Source organism: Pleurodeles waltl, chromosome 4_1 (genome assembly GCF_031143425.1).
Source record: "Pleurodeles waltl isolate 20211129_DDA chromosome 4_1, aPleWal1.hap1.20221129, whole genome shotgun sequence".
NCBI lineage: Eukaryota > Metazoa > Chordata > Amphibia > Caudata > Salamandridae > Pleurodeles > Pleurodeles waltl.
In genome coordinates this window covers 648327206-648352673 of record NC_090442.1, presented here as the reverse complement: position 1 = coordinate 648352673, position 25468 = coordinate 648327206, and positions in this window count along the sequence as shown.

The window sequence follows — 25468 nt, the reverse complement described above, 5'->3', positions numbered from 1 at the left end:
TTCATCTGGAGCCGAGTCCAATGCCGCCGCACATTTTCTACTGGGCTGACTGGCAGAAACCTTGGTTTCCCCCAGTAACCTGGTTTTCCACCAGTCAGTCCTGTGGAAAACTAGGAATAGGGCCAGTTGGGAGCTGTTAGAAATGGGGTTTTTGGTTGGCAGTCAGATTACCCCCGGTCCAAGCAAAAGCCCTCACTCTAGTCAGGGTAAGTCACACACAATCCAAGATTATCCTGTGTCCACCCTCCGGTAGCTTGGCACGAGTCAGGCTTAACTTAGAAGGCAATGTGTAAAGTATTTGTGCAATAAATCATACAATACCACCATATAGCACCACAAAAATACACCACACAGTGTTTAGAAAAAAATATATATAATATTTATCAGGATAATTGTAGGTCAAAACGAATAAAGTTGCAATGTGAATTTGTAGAGATATCACTAAAAAAAATGATATAAAGTGTCAAGTCTTTAAAAAGCAAACAAAGTCTCTTTCAAGCACAAAGTACCTGCTTTGGAGTGGAAAATCTCCTCAGAGGGCCACAGAAGCAGAGATACGTGGAAAAAGGGTGTGAGCGTCGATTTCTCCCCAGCACAAACGGACTTGCGTCGTTATTTTTCACGCAGGGAAGTCTTGCGCCGTTTTCCGGCGCACGGACAGTCTCTTTCTGTGGATCGCGGGGATTACCAGATGTCCCGGGTCTGTGCGTGGATTCTCCTGCTTGTTTACCGGCTGCACGTCGTTCTGCTGGGCTGTGCGTCAAAGTTTCGCTCTCACGGCAGGCGTCGCGTCGATTTCTCCTCTGGAGGTCGGGCGGCGTTGTCCTTGCGAGGCCGTGCGTCGAAGTTCCGGTTGTCCCGAAGGCGTCGCGTCGATCAGCGTCGGTGTGCAGCGTTTTTCTTGCCGCGGAACAAGCTGTGTGTCGAAAATTTTGGCGCACGAAGCGTCCAAGTGAAAAAGAGAAGTCTTTTTGGTCCTGAGACTTCAGGGAACAGGAGGCAAGCTCTATCCAAGCCCTTGGAGAGCACTTTTACAGCCAGACAAGAGTTCAGCAAGGCAGCAGGGCAACAGCAAGGCAGCAGTCCTTTATAGAAAGCAGTCAGGTGAGTCCTTTAGGCAGCCAGGCAGTTCTTCTTGGCAGGATGCAGGTTCTGGTTCAGGTTTCTTCTCCAGCAAGTGTCTGATGAGGTAGGGCAGAGGCCCTGTTTTATACCCAAATGTGCCTTTGAAGTGGGGGAGACTTCAAAGAGTGGCTAAGAAGTGCACCAGGTCCCCTTTCCGTTCAATCCTGTCTGCCAGGGTCCCAGTAGGGGGTGTGGCAGTCCTTTGTGTGAGAGCAGGACCTCCACCCTCCCAGCCCAGGAAGACCCATTCAAAATGCAGATGTATGCAAGTGAGGCTGAGTACCCTGTGTTTGGGGTGTGTCTGAGTGAATGCACAAGGAGCTGTCAACTAAGCCCAGCCAGACGTGGATTGTAAGGCACAGAAAGATTTAAGTGCAAAGAAATGCTCACTTTCTAAAAGTGGCATTTCTAGAATAGTAATATTAAATCCAACTTCACTAGTCAGCAGGACTTTATATTACCATTCTGGCCATACTAAATATGACCTTCCTACTCCTTTCAGATCAGCAGCTACCACTTCAATACTGTATGAGGGCAGCCCCAATGTTAGCCTATGAAGGGAGCAGGCCTCACAGTAGTGCAAAAATGAATTTAGGAGTTTTACACTACCAGGACATGTAAACTACACAGGTACATGTCCTGCCTTTCACCCACACAACACCCTGCTCTAGGGGTTACCTAGGGCACACATTAGAGGTGACTTATATGTGGAGAAAGGGGAGGTTTAGGCTTGGCAAGTACTTTTAAATGCCAAGTCGAGGTGACAGTGAAACTGCACACACAGGCCTTGCAATGGCAGGCCTGAGACAAGGAAAAGGGGCTACTTAAGTGGGTGGCACAACCAGCGCTGCAGGCCCACTAGTAGCATTTAATCTACCGGCCCTATGCACATAGAGTGCACATTACTAGGGACTTATAAGTAAATTAATAGTCCATTCAGGTATGATTCAAGGTTACCATGTTTTAAGGGAGTGAGCATATGCACTTTAGCACTGGTTAGCAGTGGTAAAGTGCGCAGAGTCTAAAAGCCAGCAAAAACAGTGTCCAAAAAGTGGAGGGAGGCAGGCAAAAAGTTAGGGGTGACCACCCTAAGGCTGTCAGGTCTAACATGTGTCCCCCCCAGCTGAAAGTGGGGAGAGCTACCCGACCTCCTGGGAGCTCTCATCGCTAAGGCGGAAGTATCTGGAGAGACCATCAGCATTGGCGTGGTCAACCCCTGGGCGACGTTCCACAGTAAAGTCCATCCCCTGTAGGGAAATGGACCACCTCAAGAGTTTTGGATTCTCACCCCTCATCTGCATGAGCCATCTGAGGGGCATGTGGTCTTTCTGAACCTGGAAGTGAGTCCCAAACAGGTAGGGTCTTAGCTTCTTCAGTGCCCAGACCACAGCAAAAGCTTCTCTCTCAATAGCACTCCACCTCTGTTCCCGTGGTAATAGCCTTCTGCTAATAAAGACTACTGGTTGGTCTAGGCCCTCATCATTTAGCTGTGCTAGGACCGCCCCTATGCCATGCTCTGAAGCCTCTGTCTGCACGATAAATTCCTGGGAGTAGTCAGGGGCCTTGCGCATGGGGGCCGTGCACATGGCTTCCTTCAGGGAGTCAAAGGCTTTCTGACAAGCCTCTGTCCAATTCACCAACCTAGGTTGTTTCTTGGAAGTGAGTTCTGTCAAGGGTGACACAATGGTACCATAGCCCTTGACAAATCTGCGGTAGTATCCTGTGAGGCCTAAAAAGGCTCTCACCTCACTCTGAGTTCTAGGTGGTTGCCAGGCCTTGATAGTTTCAATCTTGGCCTGGAGTGGCTGCACCTTGCCACCACCCACTAGGTGTCCCAAGTACACCACGGAACCCTGCCCAATCTGGCACTTACTAGCCTTGATGGTCAGGCCTGCCTGTTGCAGGGCCTGAAGCACCTCCTTGTGGTGGAGCAGGTGTTCCTCCCAGCTGGAACTGTAGACAGCTATGTCATCCAGGTAGGCTGCACAGAAGGCATCCATGCCAGCTAGGACCCCGTTAACCAACCGTTGGAAGGTAGCGGGGGCATTTTTCAATCCAAATGGCATCACCCGGAACTGGTAATGGCCATCAGGGGTTGAAAATGCGGATCTTTCTTTAGCCCCCTCAGTCAGCGCGATCTGCCAGTACCCTGAAGTAAGATCAAACGTACTCAGGAACTTGGCAGCGCCCAGCCTGTCAATGAGCTCATCAGCTCGGGGGATGGGGTGAGCATCAGTCCGTGTGACTGAGTTGAGACCCCGGTAGTCCACACAGAACCGGAGTTCTGGCTTCGCACCTGGGGCAGTAGCCTTAGGGACCAACACCACTGGGCTGGCCCAGGGACTACTGGACTTCTCGATAACCCTTAGAGCTAACATCTTGGAGACCTCCTCCTTGATGCTGGCCTTCATCTTATCCGATAACCTGTAAATTTTGTTCTTCACAGGGAGACTGTCACCGGTGTCAATGTCATGAACACAGAGGTGGGTCAGTCCAGGAGTAAGGGAGAACAGGGGGGACAACTGCTCCAACAGCTCATAGCAGTCTCCTTTCTGGTTTAGAATCAGGGAGTCAGAAAGAATGACACCTTTCACTGACCCATCACCTTCTTGGGCAGAGAGGAGGTCGGGGAGAGGTTCACTCTCCTCTTCCATTCCTTCATCTGTGACCAGAAGCATGTTGACCTCAGACCTCTCAAAATGAGCCTTTAGTCAGTTAACATGGAGCACCCTTAGGGGGTTCCTAGGGGTTTGGAGGTCCACTAGGTAAGTGGCCTCCCCTTTCCGCTCATTTACTTCAAATGGGACAGACCAGCGGTCCTGGAGAGCTCTAGGCCCTACTGGCTCAATTACCCACACTTTGTCTCCAGGTTGAAACTCTACCAGGATGGCCTTCTGGTCATACCAGCGTTTCATTACCTCTTGACTGGCCTCAAGGTTACTTTGGGCCTCTTTCCAGAAGCGGGTCATCTGGTTGCGGAGGGCCAACATGTAGCTGACCACATCCTGAGGGGGTGCCTTTGGAGCTTTCTCCAACCCCTCCTTGACAATGCATAAGGGTCCCCTGACAGGGTACCCATAGAGAAGCTCAAAGGGACTGAACCCCACCCCCCTCTGGGGGACTTCTCTGTAAGCAAAGAGAAGGCATGGTAAGAGGACGTCCCACTTACACCTCATGGCCACAGGGAGGCCACCAATCATGCCTTTCAAGGTCTTGTTGAATCTCTCCACAAGACCATTAGACTGGGGTGATAGGGTGTGGTGAACTTGTAGGTTACACCACACATCCCACAGAGACTTCATGTATTCAGACATGAAGTTAGTGCCTCTGTCAGACACTATCTCCTTTTGGAATCCCACACGGGTAAATATCCCCATCAGAGTTCTGGTCACCACCGGTGCAGTTACGGTCCTCAGAGGGATTGCCTCTGGGTAACGGGTGGCATGTTCCACCAAAACCAGGATGAACCTGTTGCCTAAGGTAGTTTTGGGGTCCAAGGGACCAACAATGTCGATGCCCACCCTTTCAAAGGGGGTGCCAATGACAGGAAGTGGAATCAGGGGGGTTTTAACCCTTTTTCCTGCTTTACCACTGGCCTGGCAGGTAGGACAAGATCTGCAGAACTTATCTGAGTTTGTCCTCATTCTGGGCCAATAAAAGTGGGTGACAAGCCTGTCAAAGGTCTTGCCTTGCCCCAAATATCCTGCCAGGGGGATGTCGTGAGCCAGACCCAGTAGGAAGGTTCGGTAACACTGGGGGACCACCAGCGCACGTGCTGCCCCAAAGGCCGGAACCTTAGGCTCACTGTAGAGGAGATCATTCTCCCAATATATATGGTGATCGCCAGAGGCTTCACCTGCCGCCTGGTCTGAGACTTGCTTCCTCAGACCCTCTAGAGTGGGACATTCTTTCTGCGCCTTGCATAATTCCTCCCTGGTGGGTCCACCCTCAACTTGCCAGCCAGCAAGCTCAGGTAGGTCACCTAGGGTGGCAATGTCTTCCCCAGTTGGCTCGGGAGCCTCCTCCTCAGGAGCCCCGTCAACCACTGCGGGAACGTCTGGGACCGGTTTCCCGCGCCCCTTGCCCCTCCTCTTGGCAGCTCTCTGGGCCATTGTTCCAGGCTCCAGACGCCCTTGACTTCCCTCTCGGTCAGCCATGGACCGTGTGGTCATGCAGACCCACTCAGGTAACCCTAACATCTCCAGGTGAGATCTGAGCTCCACTTCTTTCCAAGCAGTATGCTCAAGATCATTGCCTAACAGACAATCTACAGGCATGGCAGGACTCATAGCTACTTTCAGAGTACCAGAGACCCCCCCCCCACTCAAAGGGAACCAGAGCCACCGGTAGGTGACTCTCACGATTGTCAGCTACTATGACCTGGTGGAATGTATTAGGGACTATCTGCTCTGTTGACACCAGCTGACTCTTGATAGTAGTCATACTGGCTCCTGAGTCACGTAGAGCCTCCACCTTCTGCCCATCAATGGTGACCCACTGCCTGTACTTGGAAGTATTTTGGGGCATGTGGGCTTTGGGCACCATTTCTCCTTCTCCCAGGGACACTAGGGAAATCTCTACCTGTTCCCCAAAGCTATCTGGGTCCATCTACCCCCGAGCGCTACACTAGTCAACCCAGGTGTCTGTCCGGTAGTGGACGGTTCTCTTTTGGAGCACTGGGGGTCCCGTTATAGTGACCATACTGGTAACACTCCATGCATTTGGGGTTGGAATTTCCTGACCTATCATATGTCCCTGGCTTTTTCCCAAATCTGGAAAAGGAATGGTTGCCACCCCCTCCCTGGAAATTCTTTTGGGGCCATTGGAGAGTTCCTTATCTGTAAGTTTATCTCCCCCCTCTTTCTTCTGTTGGGAACCCTGACCACCTTTGTGGGTGTCCCCCCCAAGTACCTTCTTGGACACTCTGGTGCTAACCCAGAGGTCTGCCTCCTCAGCAAGCTTCCTGGGATCAGTCAGCTTACTATCCACTAAGTGCTGGCGCAACTCTGTAAAAGTAGTATTAAGCATATGCTCTCTCACAATCAAGTCATTTAACCCTTTATAATCATCTACATTGTTGCCCCGCACCCACCCATTCAGTGCCTTACTGGAAAAGTCAAAGAAATCTACCCATGTTTGTGTGGTTTGTTTGGTGCTGTCCCTGAACCTCTGACGGTATCCCTCAGGGGTCAGCCCAAACTTGGCAAGTAAAGTGGCTTTCTGAAGTGGGTATGTGTTTTGATCAGGTTGATCCAATGTGAGAAGTGTGTCCCTCCCCAATGGCGGTACATAACCCCACATAGCTACCCCCCATTGCCCTTCAGGAACCTCATGAGCCCTTAGTGCAACTTCATAAGCAGCTAACCATTTATCTATGTCATCTCCCACCACCAAACTGGGCACTACATTTTTGGGTATACAAACCTTCTTTTCTCCAGCAGGTCCTGTCAGTATGCTGCCACCATTATTGCTGGATTCAGACTGCCTTGCCTTGAGATCCAGCTCCTTGAGACTCAGTTCATGAGCCAATAACAGTTTATTTTCAGCCAAGGCTCTCTCAGTTGCAGCTTCAGCTCTTTCAGCTTCAATCTGTTTGGCTGCTCTTTCAGTCTCAGCTTGCTTGGCTTCTCTCTCTGCCCTTCTTTCCTCCTGTTGAGCCTCAATTTTCAGTTTTGCCATTTGCAATTGGAACTCCCTTTCCTCTCCTTTCCTCTGAGGTCAGTCTTTGCACAGAGACACTGCTCCCTGGTCTGGAAGGGGGCACAATTGCAGTGGTAACACCATCCACAGATAGCAACAAATCCTCTGAGGGGCCATTTTCTGGCTCTTCTTCCTCATCATCCTCTTCTAAATGGGCTTCTGCCCAGGCCCTCAGCGCCACTTGAAAGTCCTCCTTTTTGGAGGCCCCTTGGGTGGGTACCCTCATTGCCCTGCAGAATCCTTTTAGTTGTTTGACCGTATATGTATCCAACAGGACTAGGTCAAAGTCTCCTATCTGAGACCCAGTCAGAGACATGTTGAGTGAGGATTTAGTTTTTGAAAATTGTCAGGAAAAAAACGAATTTGCAAAAAGAGATAAAAATCAAGTTGACCTTCAACTGTGGGTAGGTAGTGAATTACTTAGCTACTGGAGGTCACTGCACAAATACAAGTCCTATCCTCACCGCTCATCACCAATGTTAGAAATGGGGTTTTTGGTTGGCAGTCAGGTTACCCCCTGTCCAAGCAAAAGCCCTCACTCTAGTCAGGGTAAGTCACACACAATCCAAGATTATCCTGTGCCCACCCTCCGGTAGCTTGGCACGAGCAGTCAGGCTTAACTTAGAAGGCAATGTGTAAAGTATTTGTGCAATAAATCATACAATACCACCATATAGCACCACAAAAATACACCACACAGTGTTTAGAAAAAAAAATATATAATATTTATCAGGATAATTGTAGGTCAAAACGAATAAAGTTGCAATGTGAATTTGTAGAGATATCACAAAAAAAAATGATATAAAGTGTCTTAAGTCTTTAAAAAGCAAACAAAGTCTCTTTCAAACACAAAGTACCTGGTTTGGAGTGGAAAATCTCCTCAGAGGGCCACAGAAGCAGAGATACGTGGAAAAAGGGTATGTGCGTCGATTTCTCCCCAGCACACACGGACTTGCGTCGTTATTTTTCACGCGGGGAAGTCGTGCGTCGTTTTCCGGCGCGCGGACAGTCTCTTTCTGTGGATCGCGGGGATTATCAGATGTCCCGGGTCTGTGCGTGGATTCTCCTGCTCGTTTACCGGCTGCGGGTCGTTCTGCGGGGCTGTGCGTCGAAGTTTAGGTCTCACGGCAGGCGTCGCTTCGATTTCTCCTCTGGAGGTCGGGCGGCGTTGTCCTTGCGAGGCCGTGCGTCGAAGTTCCGGTCGTCCCGAAGGCGTCGCGTCGATCAGCGTCGGTGTGCAGCGTTTTTCTTGCCGCGGAACAAGCTGTGCGTCTAAAATTTCGGCACACAAAGCGTCCAAGAGAAAAAGAGAAGTCTTTTTGCTCCTGAGACTTCAGGGAACAGGAGGCAAGTTCTATCCAAGCCCTTGGAGAGCACTTTTACAGCCAGACAAGAGTTCAGCAAGGCAGCAGGGCAACAGCAAGGCAGCAGTCCTTTGTAGAAAGCAGTCAGGTGAGTCCTTTAGGCAGCCAGGCAGTTCTTCTTGGCAGGATGCAGGTTCTGATTCAGGTTTCTTCTCCAGCAAGTGTCTGATGAGGTAGGGCAGAGGCCCTGTTTTATACCCAAATGTGTCTTTGAAGTGGGGGAGACTTCAAAGAGTGGCTAAGAAGTGCACCAGGTCCCCTTTCAGTTCGATCCTGTTTGCCAGGGTCCCAGTAGGGGGTGTGGCAGTCCTTTGTGTGAGAGCAGGCCCTCCACCCTCCCAGCCCAGGAAGACCCATTCAAAATGCAGATGTATGCAAGTGAGGCTGAGTACCCTGTGTTTGGGGTGTGTCTGAGTGAATGCACAAGGAGCTGTCAACTAAGCCCAGCCAGACGTGGATTGTAAGGCACAGAAAGATTTAAGTGCAAAGAAATGCTCACTTTCTAAAAGTGGCATTTCTAGAATAGTAATATTAAATCCAACTTCACCAGTCAGCAGGACTTTATATTACCATTCTGGCCATACTAAATATGACCTTCCTACTCCTTTCAGATCAGCAGCTACCACTTCAATACTGTATGAGGGCAGCCCCAATGTTAGCCTATGAAGGGAGCAGGCCTCACAGTAGTGCAAAAACGAATTTAGGAGTTTTACACTACCAGGACATGTAAACTACACAGGTACATGTCCTGCCTTTCACCCACACAGCACTCTGCTCTAGGGGTTACCTAGGGCACACATTAGAGGTGACTTATATGTGGAGAAAGGGGAGGTTTAGGCTTGGCAAGTACTTTTAAATGCCAAGTCGAGGTGACAGTGAAACTGCACACACAGGCCTTGCAATGGCAGGCCTGAGACAAGGAAAAGGGGCCACTTAAGTGGGTGGCACAACCAGTGCTGCAGGCCCACTAGTAGCATTTAATCTACCGGCCCTATGCACATAGAGTGCACATTACTAGGGACTTATAAGTAAATTAATAGTCCAATCAGGTATGATTCAAGGTTACCATGTTTTAAGGGAGAGAGCATATGTACTTTAGCACTGGTTACCAGGGGTAAAGTGTGCAGAGTCTAAAAGCCAGCAAAAACAGTGTCCAAAAAGTGGAGGGAGGCAGGCAAAAAGTTAGGGATGACTACCCTAAGGCTGTCAGCTCTAACAGGAGCCTGTCAGCACTCTGGTAATCACCTCATTGGGAGATTGGTGGTCATATTTGTCTGACAGCCAAACTCGTAATCAGCCCCTTGGTCTTTTTCTTGGACCTTTTTCTCAACGAGAAGATGGGGTTCCTCGGATCTGGGGTTCGATTCGACAAAGGTGACCTGCTGCAGGGCGATGCTTCAGTGAGCCTCTGAAAGTCCTTGTCCTCGACATCGATGACCAGGAGCTTTCAGTGGGACAAATCAGCATGGTCAGGCTGATTCACGAGTCAATAAAGGCAGGTCTGAGTCATGTTTACAGGGTTACTTATGTGGGTGGCACAATCAGTGCAGCAGGAGCACGAGCAGCATTTGATTTACGGGCCCTAGGTACCTCTAGTGCACTTTACTAGGGACTTACTAGTAAATCAAATATGACAATTATGGAAAAGCCAATCATACATACAATTTCACATTGGGAGCACTTGCACTTTAGCACTGGTCAGCAATGTTAAAGTGCCCAGAGTAACTAAAACAGCAAAAACAGAGTCCAGCACACAGTAACAACCTGGGAAGTAGAGGCAAAAAGTTAGGGGAGCCCACACCAAGGATGCCAGGTCTAACAGGGGGCTAAGACTCAATTTCCCACAATGCATCTGCACAGTCCAGGAAAAATCCAGTTGCAACTGGTCAGCTGGGGTGACCCTCTCTTTGGCTTTGCAGGTGACTTCTTCCAGCTCTGTTGTACCTGTTGCTGATGAGGGAGTCCACTCATTTTCCTTTGAGTCAGGCACAGGCCTTTCTTTGTGGAGCCTTGTGAGTGCAGTCGGTGCAGTCCTTTTGAGTGCAATCCTTTTGTGGTGAAGTCAGAGGGTCCAACAGGCCAATCCTTCTTCTCCTTCTAATGTCCCAGGCAGTGATCTGAGGAGCAGCTCTCCCATATTTATCCTTCATTGTGGGCTGGACTGGCAGGAGTGGGGAACACCCCAACCAACACTGCTAAAGCTACCTTCCTCTGCCAAGGCCACTTCCTGTGAAGTGTGTCATATTTTTGACCAAGGATGCACTGTTCTCCCAAAAATCAAAATGGATAAATTATCTCCTTGTTGTGTGTCTACGTAACTCAAACCAGAGGTGTGGCTAACATCTGACTACACTCCTCTTCTAGCCCCTCTCCTAATCTAATTAGGGGGCTCCAAATTGGCTGAGGATCAAGAACGGGGAGGCTGCCCTGGGTCCTTTGACATCTGTTCTCCTGATTTTGATATCCAGTTTATCTTCCCAGCCTCCTTCTACTCACTGGCTCCTCCAGGAAGCAAATCTCCTCCCACCGAATGGTTGTATTGTTTCAAACCCAGGCCTCTTCACACCTACTCAAGTACAGCTTGGCTTAAGCTGTAAAAGGCTGACAAGTCAGAAAAGGCTGCCACAGGCAGGGCTGCTTTAGATAATTTGAGGATATTTAGTTCTAAAACTACTTTCCTACAATAGTTATAATAATTCTGACCTAGGCAAGATATTGGATTTTTTGTGATCGTTATTTTGACACTTTGAATAATATGTCTAGCTAGGTCCAATTCAAAATTTAGACTATATTATTTTAATAAAGCCTTCCCATGTTAGCCTACGGGACTAAGAGCACTACAGTAGGGAAAAATTACTTTGGCTTTTTTTTCCTACCGGGGCACATCAAACATATTTTATATTGTCCCTGATTCTTATAACAAGGCACCCTACCCTTAGGGGACCTAGGAAAATGTTAGGGCTGACTCATAAGTAATAAATGGGTAGTTTGGGACTTTGGAAGTACTTTTAATCCCAACGTCAAATTAGGACATAGTTTTATTTCAAAACTAGGTTGCAAGGCAGGCCTGGCTTTAAAATGACACCAGACACTTCAGTGCATTAAGTCCACTAGGGTCTCTAAAACTACATGCCCTACCATTCACTAGGTATTTAAAGGTAGGTTGTCTTTGGCGATTAGAATTATACCAATTACCATACACCCTTAGAAGATAGAGCACTGTCCCTGGGCGTGGTTTGTAGAGTCCAGGGCACTTTCAGAGTCAGTAACCACCAGCATCAGTCAAAAGAAATGGGGGTGATCAGGACTAAAAGGATGACATTCCTACAGTTGGGTGTTGGCTAATCTGTGTGAGTAAAGAATACATATAAAAAATGCAATTTTCACACTTCTAGTTGCATGCATCCCACAGCTGCCAAGTTTGTCTGGTCCATTGCACGATGAACTGCTCCAATCAATTTTTTTGCCTTTGAATTCTGGGACTTGTACTAGTTTATAATGGAATAAACAAGACTACAAGTCATTGGATTCAAATGGTTTGCTTCCAGTAGCAATTGTTTTAATTATTTTGTGGACATTTAATAGGTTTTGAACAATTATATTGTTACATTATTCACCCTTTCACATGAGAAAAGGTCAGAAAAGCAAGCAAACTTGATGGTCCTTAACAGTATAATAATTGGGTGTACAAAGTCTTCAACAATGCTATACTCCTGGTGTGACTCTGCAATCTTATACACACCCTTTAGACATTTTACACTTTGAAATTAGCCTATTTATGAATTAAATAAACACATCACAGTGACCTGTGATATTCCATAATGATTCCATAATGATATATCTCCTCCATTGAAATGCACTTTTTTTAAAGAGGGGCCACCTTCAACCTTCTTCTTTCTATTAACCACATTTATAGATCTTTAATGTGTTTTGATAATCAAAGAGTAATACCCTGAGTTGAATATTATATGACTACACAATGATTCAGATGAAGACTGCTAAATGTTTTCATTGACCTGAATAGACAAGATTGGAAGATGAAGCTTGTGGTGAAATCTCATTAGGAATTGTCATCCTGTAGTGGTACAGTCATTGAATACATTTCATGCCTGGTTCATTTGCCATTCCTTGGCTACGTCATTCCCTTTCCTGATCATGGAAATTCCAGCACACAATTTCCTGCAGCAGGGAATGTGTGCAGGTCTGCTTGGTGTAAGCAACTGTGGGGACCAAGCCTAACTTGCCGTGAGGGCCCAGGCACAGACCATGGCAGATGGAGGCCATCTGCTCCAGAGAGCACAGGGTTTCTACCTCATTTCCCTTGTGAAGGGGGCAGAATGCCTAAATGGAGGAGGAATGGGAGGTCCTGAGGTAAAGCTGCGGAGGCTCAGGAGCAGGAAGAAATGGCAGGGGTCTGTGGGCAACCTTTGTAGCCCTTGTCCTCTTACAAAGCGATTTGAGCAAAACCTGGAGAAGTGGATTGGGTGCACTCTTTGAATGGGCTAATGGCCCAAGCCTGTGTGAGAAATAAGGTGAGGAGTGGGGCAGGAGCCTCACTGTTCCAAGTTATATGTGGTAACTCACTTGAGACATCACTGTTCAGAGCAGCTTTTGCTTCAACTTTCTTTGGGGTATTTTGAGTTAGTGAGGTAGTGACACCATCAAAAGTGGAGGGAGGCAGGCTTGCTTAAGGCTGGAGGATCTAGAAGTGTGGGAAGGATACATGGTACTGAGGCTGAAAAGGTCGAAGGCTGACCAAGAGGTGAAAGGAAAGAGATTGAACATCAACTGCATTCCTACGGGGGGCAGTGTCCCCTTTGTCTGCTAAAAGCCTACATGGAGCTCTGACCTGCAGGAAGGCTATCACTATTCGTAACTCAGGACAGCTCATTCATGAGTAGATTCCAGATGTCCTTGGTCATGCACAAAGCATTAGGTGGGCGGGGTTGCCGATGAAATGCTTTGGAACCACTCTTTCCCGATAGGAGCCACAACAACAGCCACTCAGTATGGTTTGGGGGAGGCTGAGATAAGAAGTCTGGGTCAAAGTGAATTACGGGTTATCAAATCATACGTCAAAGGAAGGATGCATGGTACTAAGGCTGAAAAGGTCGAAGAGTGACCAAGAGGTGAAGGGAAAGAGATTGAGCATCAAATGCATCCCTACCTGTGGGCAGTGTCAAGTTTATCTGCTAAAAGCCTATATAGAGCTCTGACCTGCAGGCAGGCCATCACTATTCATAACTCAGGACAGCTCCTTGAGTAGATTTCAGTTGTCCTTGGTCATGCACAAAGCATTAAGTGGGATGGGGTTGCTTTCTTGCTAGGAGCCACAACAACAGCCACTCAGTATGGATTGGGGGAGGCTGAGATAGGAAGTCTGGGTCAAAGGGAATTGCGGGTTATCAGATCATACATCAAACCGATTTGTGTGTCTCCACTGATTTGTTTATTCACAGGGGGTCAGGAGCGCAACCTGACAAGATGGGTGATGTGGCGTTCATATATCATGAGGGCTCAATAGTGGGTAAATGTAAGACATAAATTCAAGGAGATTTGGCTGCGCAACATGAACATAATGTGGTGTGGCAAGCCAAGGATGTATTAGGACCAGAAAACAGCTGCTGCAGAGAATGATAAGGGACCTGATTGAGGGTCAGCGGATATTCTGTGTTCGGAAATCATATCCAGGTTTGAATGCAGGGGAGGAGCGCTAGATCAGAGTGCAAAGATCCAGGAGAAAGCTCAACATTGCAATGTAGAAATTCTATAGGAGCATAGGCTGGGATTTCATTAGGCATGGGCTCATCAACCTTCAAGTCCCAGAGTACTAGACAAAGGATGAAGTCCAACTCTTGGGGGCAGGCACAGACATTTTCTTGTTTAACATCTTGAGCACACTGGAAATACTGGATTGTTCTTAAGGGAGTGGAGGTGTGAGGTCAAGGCAGGAATGAGGGTGAGCTGCCTGACATGGAGGAGGCAGCAGCGGTGATTAGTATGGGAACATCCACGTATTGCCAGAAAGCCTGAGGAAGGGGAATGTTGCTAGACAGGTGGGCCTTGGCATACCTAACAGCAGGGACACTAGGGGAGCACCAAAAGAGGCAATGGAGGAGAACCCTAAGAAGTCACAGCACTTTCAGCCCAGACTCAGCATGAAGGACCCACAATGTTGCAATCAGTACCAATGGCAACCTAGAAGCTGCTGAGCTCTACCCCCAAGCCGACGGATGGTTCTTATCAGTTGAGTGATGATCATGTAGAATAAATTATGATTATCAATGATTTATGAATTTCTTATCAGTTACTTATGGTCCTACTGAATGAATTAGTTTAGTTTCAAGGACTTGTAGAGCGCATGGCTACCCGCAGGCCTCCCAGCGCTGAGGAAGATCACTAGGTAAGAGGAACAGACCTAAACAGGGAACAATACAGTTTTCAATTATCTGCAAAAGGAAGATTCTGACATGTCATGACGAAGTTCCAAGGGGAGGGAATTCCAGATCTTAGCTGCTCTACAGGCGAAGGATCTACCCTCCCATCTAACTTTCTTAGCATGAAAGGAGTTAATTCAAAAAGGTGAAGAAGATCTGAGTATTCTCCGGGGGGGTATAGGGAGTGATCATTCGTCTGAGGAAGACTGGACCCTTGTTTTGAAGGGCTGGGTGAATAAACCAAAAATAATGTGTTGTTCAATCGGAAGCCAATGAAGGGAAGCCAAGGCTGGAGTGGCAGATGAATGTCTGGGGGTGTCTGTGAGTAGGATAGCAGCAGCGTTCTGTACCACCTGAAGTCTCTTTAGGACATGTGAAGGAAAGCTCAGGAGCAGTACACTCCCATAATCGAGACGTGAAAGTATCAGAGCCTGAGGAAGAAGTCTTTTGGCTGAAAAGGGAAGTAATTTAAAGATTTTCCTAAGGGTTCTTAGAAAAACGAAACAGGTAGCTGCCAGTTTCTTAGAATGGCATTCCATTGTAAGGTGCATGTCTATCCAAAAGCCCAAGCTTTTATTGGACACTTTAGGTGGAGGTAGATCCTTAGGCAAGTTCACTGCTAAGGATGGGGACCTAAGTAAGGAAGGATTCCCGACGATCATAACTTTGCTCTCGTTGTGCTTAAGCTTGGTCTCTATCATCCATCTGGCGATATCTGAGAGACAGGAAGATAAGGTAGCCTTTTCTTGGGTATTCTTAGCAGAGAAGGAGTAGACCAACTGAGTATCATCCGCATAAGATACTAGAGATAGTCCATGTGGCTCAATAATTCTTTCCAGGGGGGTAATATAAATGTTAAAAAGGAGTAGGGCTCAGAGAGGAGCCCTGCGGCACTCCACAACTGAGTGGCAGAGGTTTAGAAAAAAAAGATTGATCTAGGACTTAAAAGGTCCGGTCCTTCAGGAAGTCAGAGAGCCACTCAAATGGGGTCCCTGAAAAGCTCATCCAAGAGATTCTCTGAAGGAGAATATTATGATCTACAGTATGATTATTTTGAGTGATTTATGGTTTGCCTGACAAGTAATAAAGTGCGGTCTAGTATCTCCAAACCAGAGACAATGTGGGCCCAATGTAAATTTACGACTTTAGGTATTCACAAGGGTAGGTTATGAATAGTATCTTTATGTCTGCACCTGAAGTAGAATCTCTGCACTCGTAGTGGAATCTCCACCCCAAGTGTGGAGATTCCGCCACGAGTGCAGACATAAAGATGATACGTGTATCTTACGTTTGTGAATACCGAAAAGTAGTAAAATTAGACTAAAAGTCTAACTTTACCTTTGTAAATCGGTCCCTGTGTATTCATAGGTGATGGGCAGCACTTGAGTCAGCGAGAGGTTGGAGGGGTTGGATGGCATGATTGGGTAGGCTTAATACTCAAATGTTAATCAGATTTTGCTCCCAACTTTATGAGACATTATAAAAGATCTTGCTGCAAAGCACGGCCTCCACAGCTCTTCTGTACATGAAACACCTTGTCAGGTCCAGGCTTAGGCTTTTGAACATTTAAAAAAAATGTTTGAAATTGTAATTCTTCAGGCTATGTCTATTTATGTATTTTTTCACAGCCAGTAGGAGGGCCTCACCCTTCTCTATTGCCCAACTAACACATGAAAATGTCTATACTGGAAGCTGTAATGTCATGCAAAGTCTTTACTTCTGTTTAATTCATAACAACCTTCAAACTGCTTCTTATTCCAGTGGCATTACTGCTGCAATCCTACCTCACCCCAGAAATTACTGAGTGAGGTGGTCACACCTTCCTTCCTTCAGACACCATGTAACAAAGCACAAAAATGTTTCCACTCTCACTCTTCCTCCTATAATCACACCTTCACTCCCAAAGTTCACCTTTTCACCTGCAGTATTAAGGGGAGGGAGATCCTTCAACTTACTGATTGTTTGTCTGCTGCCTAAAGATGGCTCTGTAGGATCTGGCTGTGCCAAGTCCCTCTTCAAGCTTATGAATTCTCTGGTAGAGCTGCTTTGTTTGACTTATTCTATGTTGGCACCAACCTCAGATTGTTCCTGTTTGATTGATCCTGTAGGAGCAGGGCTCTGACATTTTCTGACCGGTCTTGGGTTGCTTGTTGTAGGAAACTGACTTTTTATATAGGGAACCAAAATGAGGTACACTGTGCAAAGTTCCACGCAAACCCCAGAGGTATCACAGAGGCACAAATAACATCCCAAATGCTCTCTTTTTGGGTAGTGTGGTCGAGCAATTAGGCATATCAATGGATAGTGCTAAGCATGTAAAGCACACATTCATACAGTAAGTGAGACGCACACTCAATAAAAATATCCAACACCAATTTCTAATTATAGCACATACTTTTATATAAACTTTGACACCAACATCATCAGGATCAGGTGACTACTTTTGAAGGTATAGTACAACGACTTACTGGACCAATCTCCTAGACTTAGGTTAAATACGAAGCAAGGTCCAAGGCCACACCAGCAGGTCACCTCAGGCGGCACCAGGGCAGCTGGTTGCAGAGGTGCAATTCAGCATCTGGAGCCAAGTGTAAGTCTATGGGGGTCGGTCCGGTTAAAAAGTTGCTGCATGAATGGACTGGAAGATCAATTCAGGTGAACCCACAGGGGCCTCGACCCTTGAGGTCCTCAGGAACGTGGAGAGCCCAGTCTGTCCAAGCCAACAAGTGGGCTCAGGTCTCACGAGGCTGGGTGATGTGGGGACACCCTTGGTCTCCTTCTCCTCTGTCTGGGGCAGATGGGTGCAGAGGTGTCCTAAGGTGTTGGGTCATTGTCTTCAGGTCACTTGGGGTTGCTGGGGGATCTTCAGAAACAGGCTGCAGACGCCGTTGTGAAGTACACAGTGGCTGATCTCAAGGGGGGCTTCATCTCTGGAAGGCCTGGGGACCTCCCTGAAACCGTTGTCCCACTTCAGCTCAGGCTAGGCGGCTTGGGTGCAGTGGTGATGTCAAGCATTGGGTTATTGGCGGTCCCGATCCTCACAGTTCTTTCTTGGGTGCCTGCAGATGCAGGGGAGTAGCTCCTCTACTCCAAGAGAGTTCTTCTTGGTGATTTGTGAAGCACTGATACCTCTTCCCAGTTTTTTGGAGGCTGCAGCCGTAGGACAGGTCAGTTACTCCTCAAGCATCGGGTGCAGCAGGCAGGCTAGCAGGGTTGGTGCCATGTCCATTGTGCTCTTTGTTTCTTGGGTTCAGCAGGCTTCTTGTCCACTCCTTCCTTTGTGTCGAGCAAAGATCTGAAGTCCTGGTATCAGAGGTTCCTGTAAATTCTCAATTTAGTGGTTGTTAAGGGGAGTGAAGGGTAGTAGCCAATGGGCTGGGCTACTTGCCTTTGGAGTCACTACAGCCCCTAGATGACCACTTCCTGTGGGGAATTGGCATCACCCTGTCCAGAGGTCTAAAAATCCAACACACACAAGATGGCAGAATTTCCTAGGCTGTGTCCACTTCAGGCTGGTCATCCTAGGGGTGTGTTCAGTCTGAAAATGTAATACGCGTCTTGCATAGCTAATTTTCCCACCGGTCCAGGTGCCAGATGGGCCCTGGGGCAGAGGGGTCCGTATCTCCCTCTGAGGAAAGCCAATTCTGCATGCCAAAGACTGTGGGCTTCTTTGAAGTTCCTTCCTTGGAATGCAGGTCATCCTATGGGGAGAGGTGGTTAACACCCCAGCCCCAGCAGGCTTTGCTTCTGACTTCTAGAGAGCAACGGCCTTCTCCCCTGGGGGTCAGATTCTTGTCTGTTGGTGGCAGACTGGTTGGAACTAGTCAGTGTGCTTACGAGAAGTTGGTAGGTTTTCAGCGGGCACCTCTAAGGTGCCCTCTTGGTGCATGTATTAATAGCTATGTCACTGGAATCAGTAAGGGCTCATTAATATTAGATGTTTCTAAGCATCCCTATTTTCAGTGCAGCCATCATGTAGCTGAGGAGTTCGAATTCACCAGTGTCCAGCACATGTATTTAAAATATGTTCACTTGTTATGTTTAAGAATCAACAAAGACATAACAGGGGCATATCTGCACCTGCAGATTTGCCCACACATGTGATATAGTAGACCCTCCCTTAGGGCTGAAAGGCCTGTTGTAGGGGTGACTTACAAATATTATATGCAGTGTACATGCAGTGCTTAGGGGACATGACACACAGACTGTGTATCATGTCATGTTTTCACTTTTAGGGAGCCTCTTGTCATGCAACCTGGAATGGTAGTCTGCATTAATTTGGTGCTGGGTCTCTTAGAGTGGTACAAGTTGTGCTACAGCTTCTAGGGCTGCTCATGTGTACCCATGCCCAGGTACCAGGGATACCATTTACTAGAGACTGACAAGGGTGCTGGCAGTTTGGGCTAGACTGTTTCTATTGGTACAGACTCAACACTGATTTGCATATGGCTGGGTACAAACTGAGATGGTATGGTGTGCAAAATACCAATAGACTGGGATGTAGCCCTGAGTTATTACCAGTGGCTGAGATTAATTTAAGGACTTCACCCATCACTTTTTTGCATACTGCAGTGTGATGTATATGCCCAGATGTGGGTTCCGTGCAGACTGTGCCTCTGGAACCAAGCTACACCCTACTGATGTGCCCTTATAAGGATGGAACAGGTCTTGGGTGACGTGTTCCAATTTGAGGAGGATCAGGCCTGGCAGTTTGGGCTGGACTGTTCCTATTAGAGCAGGGTCAAGACTGATGGGCTTATTGTTGGGTCCAAACTGAGGTGTCCTGGTGTGCAAAATAACGATGGACTGAGATGCGGCCGAAATAATTACCAGTGGCTGAAATTAATTTAAGCATTCCATCAATCACTTTTTTGTATACTTCAGTCTGACTTTGTTTAGTGGCATGCCATAATCAGCTTTAAAGCCCACCCCCCCACTTTTTGGTACATGAAAGATGTGCTTACCTGAGTGAGGAAGCCATATACTTTTGATTTATTTCAGTCGGGGGAGGCTAACACCATGGGATGATGCTCCATTGTATAGTGCCTGCACTGTAATCTGCTTTTGGTGAGTGTAGGCTGTGAATTTCAAGTCAATATATTGCCAGTTCACAATAACTTGATCACAATATAGAGGGACAAAATATCCAAAAGGGCTGTTTCCATATGTTTCTATACTCCTTGGTGATATATATATATATATCTTCAAAGTTCATAGATTTGGATTTAAGAATAGCAAATCCTTGCCTCACTCCGTGCACTATTTCGACCCTTGTTTTTGTGGTCACAATATTATGGCCCGACAATATTTATGATTCAGTATTCCCTACTACAATCTTTTGGTGAGTATCATGGGAGTATGTTGCTCCCTGGAAAAGCCAGATGCTGTCCTCATTCAATAGGTGTGGCATAGCTCCGTTCATTACGGTTCCCTGCTTTGGGTAAGCAGCTACTTTTGAGGGAGTGGAAGGATCCTAAGAACACATCTTTACCCAGGGTTTTAAGAATGTGTTCATTAGCTAAAGGTGAACTGGATCTTTCTAAAGTTGAAAAGCTGTATCCCAGGTTAGATAATCTGGCAGCTTGCTTTTCTGTGATGTCTGAATAAGTATTAGTAGCAGACCGCTTATATAGAAAGCTTAAGGCAGCCCTCAAGAAAAACTATGATGGTTTGCATCTGACTACTGTGTTGGTATCTTGCCATTAATGTGTAAGTGTTGGGTAGAACTTAGAATTTAGACATTATGATGTAGGTATGGAATGTATTAGTTTGAACAGTGACTGGGCAGCTTTTCGGTTGCTCTAAGCATATGTCCCTGCCAGTTCATACAGAAGATACATAGGAATAAAAGTTAGTCTACCTACCTGAATAGTGCATCTTTATATTGGTAACAACAATGGAAATGTGTGTTTCACATGCTATTCCCCTCAAGCATTTAGATACAAAAGACACCAGCATGGTAATTACTAATGCTAGTCAGTATGGCCTAGAGGCAGTGTAATTGCAAGTAAGAAATGGAAGAGAAGAGGTGATAGCATTTGCCAGTCATGGATTGAGAGGAGCTGTATTTTCTTGTTCAGTGGTGGAACGGGAGGATTTAGCATGTTGGTGGGGAGTGAATCATATCTGCTAAAATTTGTGGGGGTTCAGAGCGTGTGGTCCAGGTTGATCATAAACCATTGATTGACAGGTTCACCACAAAAGGAGCTGCTAAATCCACTCCTAGAATCATCGAGGAAGTATGGCGTATGGCTGAGTGGCTGCCCGAAGCTCATCCCTTGATGTGGTGTTGGCCTCATGTGTTTGACTCCCCCACCCCTTGCTTACTTTAGGACCATAAGGCTGGGTGCCGCCTCGTTGTCTGGTGGTTCTTCGCAGCAGGAGTCTGGCGGCTTGGGGGTTTGGATGGTGGAGCCGAGTCCCCTCTGGAGTGCGGTGGTAGAAGCTCTTCACAGGCTCCGTGCTACACAGCACTCCCTGCAGGGCCACGGCGCTATCAGAGTGTGCATCAGCAACAAAGGCAGCTGGCACGGGGGAGCTTCCAGAGTTTGCATGGCGCTATGTATTAATGGTCATGGATGGTCATTTAAGCCACAGCAAAAGTGAACCAATAACAGGTATTTAGTTCTCCTCTTTTCTTGTGTAAAAAGGTCAGAGATCCAAAGATTGTCCTATCCTGATGTAAATAAGAAGGCTGAGGGATTGTTGTTGGACACAAGAAACCGCTAAACCTGTAAATAAGAAAATTACCCCCCCGGTCACCTACTAAAGCACCAGTACAACAGGGCAAATTATGAGGCGGCACCCGGACAGCCAAGGCTCATCTAAACAGAAAGCTGTCAGCAGAGGCTGTCATTTCATCCCCACAGGAGGTGAGACAGACCTCCAGGTTTAATATCACCAAATTCACTCCATCCTGAAATCTAAGGTCGGCCTTAAGGAAGTACAGAGAAGGAAGAAGAGAAGAGTGGACAAAATAAATTCTATAAAGAACTTGGGCCCAGGAGGATCCCAAAAGACTTTGATAGTTCACCCTGCAGTCCCACTGTGTAATAACTCTTCTTGCTTTGTAATGGAGGACCCAGCACTTCTAGGGGCTGTTTGGGGAGATATAAGTGTGAAGGTTGATAAGGTTATCAGTTATGAGGATCCCAGTACAGGGGGGAGTAGCCTGAAGGGATGGGAAGCAGTTCAAGAAATGCTGGTTCGAATAACACAAGAAGTTAAAGAACACTTAGGTGTCTCTGAGGCTCACCAAAAAGAGATACAGGGGACCAGCTCCACCCTAGGAGGGAAGATTGAGAGCTTAGGCCAGGTAACAGAGGAGTTGGAGAGTAAGATGCAAGACCTCCATCTGTTGGTGCAGGATAACTGCCTAAAGGTGGCCTGTTTAAAGAAAACAAAATAAAACTCTGGCTGAGAGACTTGAGAGATTAGAAAATAATGCCAGGAGGAATAACATTAGAATCATGGGGGTCGCAAAGGGCTCGGGGGGGCATCAAAGCCTGTGTGATTAGTCTCTTGGAAAATCTCTTTCCTCAGGGCACTAATATGGTGGACCTTAATACAGAGATCCAGCTGGTTCACCAGTATCCCTTTAAATTGAATCCAGGGAGGAAAAAAAACACAGAAAATCTTGGTGAACTTTCTGACCTATACTGTAAAGGAGAAGATTCTGAGCCTAGCCTTGAAAGTGAGGTCTGTCCAAGCAATGGGGGTTACCTTCAGGATCAGATCAGACATCTCTTGGGAGACAGCAGGCAGGGAGTGGGAACTAGGAAGCAGAATGGAGGAATTGCGGATGCTGGGTGCCACTGTGCAACTGAGCTTCCCTACCAGCCTGAATGTTATGTGGCAAAATAAAATGCACAGTTTCTCATACCCAGAAGAGGGGTGAGTTACTATGGTCTAAAGATTGACAATATTAACCCTTTGGCTCAATTGTTTGACAGTCTAGTGGATGTTGGGGCCCCTATCATTCTGGGTGGGGATTTTAACATCTTGCTGGATAATAACCTAGACAGGTCCTCAAACCAGATCCAGTTCAGCACCCCAAAGATGAGGAAATATTTGCTGGATATGGCAGAAAATTTTAATATCTGGGATGTATGGTGTAAAGTGAGAGGGAGGCTTAGGAATTGCAGATTGCAGTGTCTGTGAGTGCAGTTTTAAATCGCCAATTCGACTTGGCAAGTGTACCCACTTGCCAGGCCTAAACCTTCCCTTTTTATACATGCAAGGCACCCCTAAGGTAGGCCTCAGGTAGCCCCATGGGCAGGGTGCAGTGGATGCAAAAGGTGGGACATGCACTTATGTGTTTTACATGTCCTGACAATGAAATACTGCCAAATTCGCTTTTCACTGTTGCAAGGCCTATCTCGCTCATAGGTTAACATGGGGGCTGCTTTAAAATATTATTAAAGCGCAGATTCCCTTTGGGAGCAAGTAGACATGGAGTTTGGGGTCCCTGAACTCACAATTTAGATATACATTTTTTAATGAAGTTGATTTTTAGTGTGTTTGAAAATGCCACTTTTAGAAAGTAGGCATTTTTTTGCTTAAACCATTCTGTGACTCAGCTTGTTTGTGGATTCCCTGCCTAGGTCAGTTTGACAGTTGAGCTGTTTGCACCTCTCCTCCAGACAGTGACACAAAGGGAGCTGGGGTGTAGCCTGCATATCCTGATGGGCCATATGGGCTGAGGGGAGGGGAGGAGTGGTCACTTATACCTGGAAGGGCTGTGCCTGCCCTCACACAATGCAGTCTCCAACCCCCTTGTGTGTGTCTGGGGCCTGGCCTGGGCAAGGCAGGATCTTGAAACCAACAGAGACTTCTCTTTGAAGTAGGCCTACTTCAAAGGCAGAAAGGGGTATAAGAAGAGCACCCAAACCCCCTGAAAATTCTGGAACCAAGAGAAACCTCTGTTAAGGAGAAGAGCTGGAGAGCTGCAGAAGGAGTACTGCCCATTTTTACTGTGACTGTGCTTTGCTGGGTTGGCCTGCAGTAGCTGCTTCTGCCTGAGGGAGGACAAAGATTGACTTTTATGTGACTTCCCGCTAGTGAAGAATATGAAGGGCTGTGACTGAGTTTGCCTCCTGTTGTTGAAGTCTCAGAGACAACAAAGAATTCTCCTTAGCAACACTTGGGCTTTATGCTGAGAGTCCTGCCTGCCAAGTGGTGCCCTAACCTGTCTCTGGGCCCTTGAAAGGTGCAGCTGGTGGAAAAGGACAGAAATCCACGCAAAGACAGCTAAGTGGGGAAAGTTTTGATGCACTACCCACCTCGCGGCTGATAAACGATGCGCCACCGCCCTCGCAGCTTAAAGCAACACTCCACCTGCATCCCGGCTGGGAGAATGACGCAACGCGGCTAGAGAAATTATGTGCAACGCCCGCAGTGGCTGATGTTAACGACACAAGCCCCCATGCAGCGCGGTTTCTTGACACCGTACGACCAGATTTCAATGCAACATCGCTGGACGCAGAAAATCAATGCAAAGCCTGCCCGGATCCGAGGTGCCCATCTGGATCGACGCATCGCTCTCTTGCGGGAGAGAAGAAACAACGCATGCTGACCCAGCTGGAGGAGTAACGACGCACGGTCTCGCTTGCGAGTGAGCAACTGATGCATCATTGGCCTTTTCTGACGCACACTCGCCCATGCAGCTTTATTTTGACGCTACGCAGGTACATTTGTGCGCTAACAGCGTTGTCAGTGTTTTCTAAGAATTTAAGATTCTTATTCTTTTTAAAATTCATAACTTGATTTGTGTATGTTGGATTTTTGTCATTTTGGTCTGGTTATGTTTATATAAATATTACTGTGACAGGGTCAGAAAATGGAGGCAGGTAGGCATTATAATAGTTCATGGTTTTTATTTATTTTCCATATATTTATGTACAGTCTTTTGTTATACAAGTTTCTCTTTTCCCTTTTTCTTTCTCTTCTCTCACTCTCTTTTCTTTCCTCTTGTATGTTCTTCAGTGTCTTTACTTTGTTCCGTCTGCTTTTCCAGGTGGAGACCTGTGAGAAGTGGTGAAATGTACTGACCCCATCTATCCACTGGGCAGTTGGCAGAGCTAGAGACCCACTCAAAGTTCGTAAAAAAGGTGTCCGGATCCTCATTCTCTTGATATTTTTTTAGCACTCTACTGGGTACATTGGGGTGTCCCCTGGTCATAGCTATTGTCTCAGTTAGTTTTCCAGTGGCAGTTTCATGCACTAACTGATTTTAGCGAAGATAGTCACCTGATTTTTCAAGGCGGTTTGTAGTGCCTCCCGCTCTTCCTTTGCCTCCTTTAACTGTTCCTCCCAGACTAGCTGCAGACGTCTCTGCCCTTCAGCTAGTTGGGCAATAATGTCCACCAGGGTCAGTTTCTCCTCCATTGCCTGCACCTGTCTCTGGGAAGGGAGATAAATACCACTTCTGACTCCTCAGTAACAGGGTCAGAAAATGGAGGCAGGTAGGCATTATAGTAGTTTATGATTTTTATCTCTTTTCCATATATTTATGTACAGTCTTTTGTTATACAACTGTCTCTTTTCCCTTCTTCTTTCTCTGTCGTTTCTTTCCTCTCGTATGTTCTTCAGTTTCTTTACTGTCTTCTTTTCCAGGTGGAGACTCGGGAGGTACATAGGAGGAAAGAAGAATATAGAAGAATTGGTTTAGGAGGTAGGTATTTTTGGTGTTACTTTTTTTCTTTTTTTCTCTCTCTGTCTTCTCTACCCCTTTTCTTTTCTTTCTTCTGTCCTTTACTTGGAGTTATCTCTTACTCTCTGTTCTGCCTTTTCTTAAGTTGTGAATATTTTCCCTGACTTTTCTCTATTTCTGTCTTTCCGTCT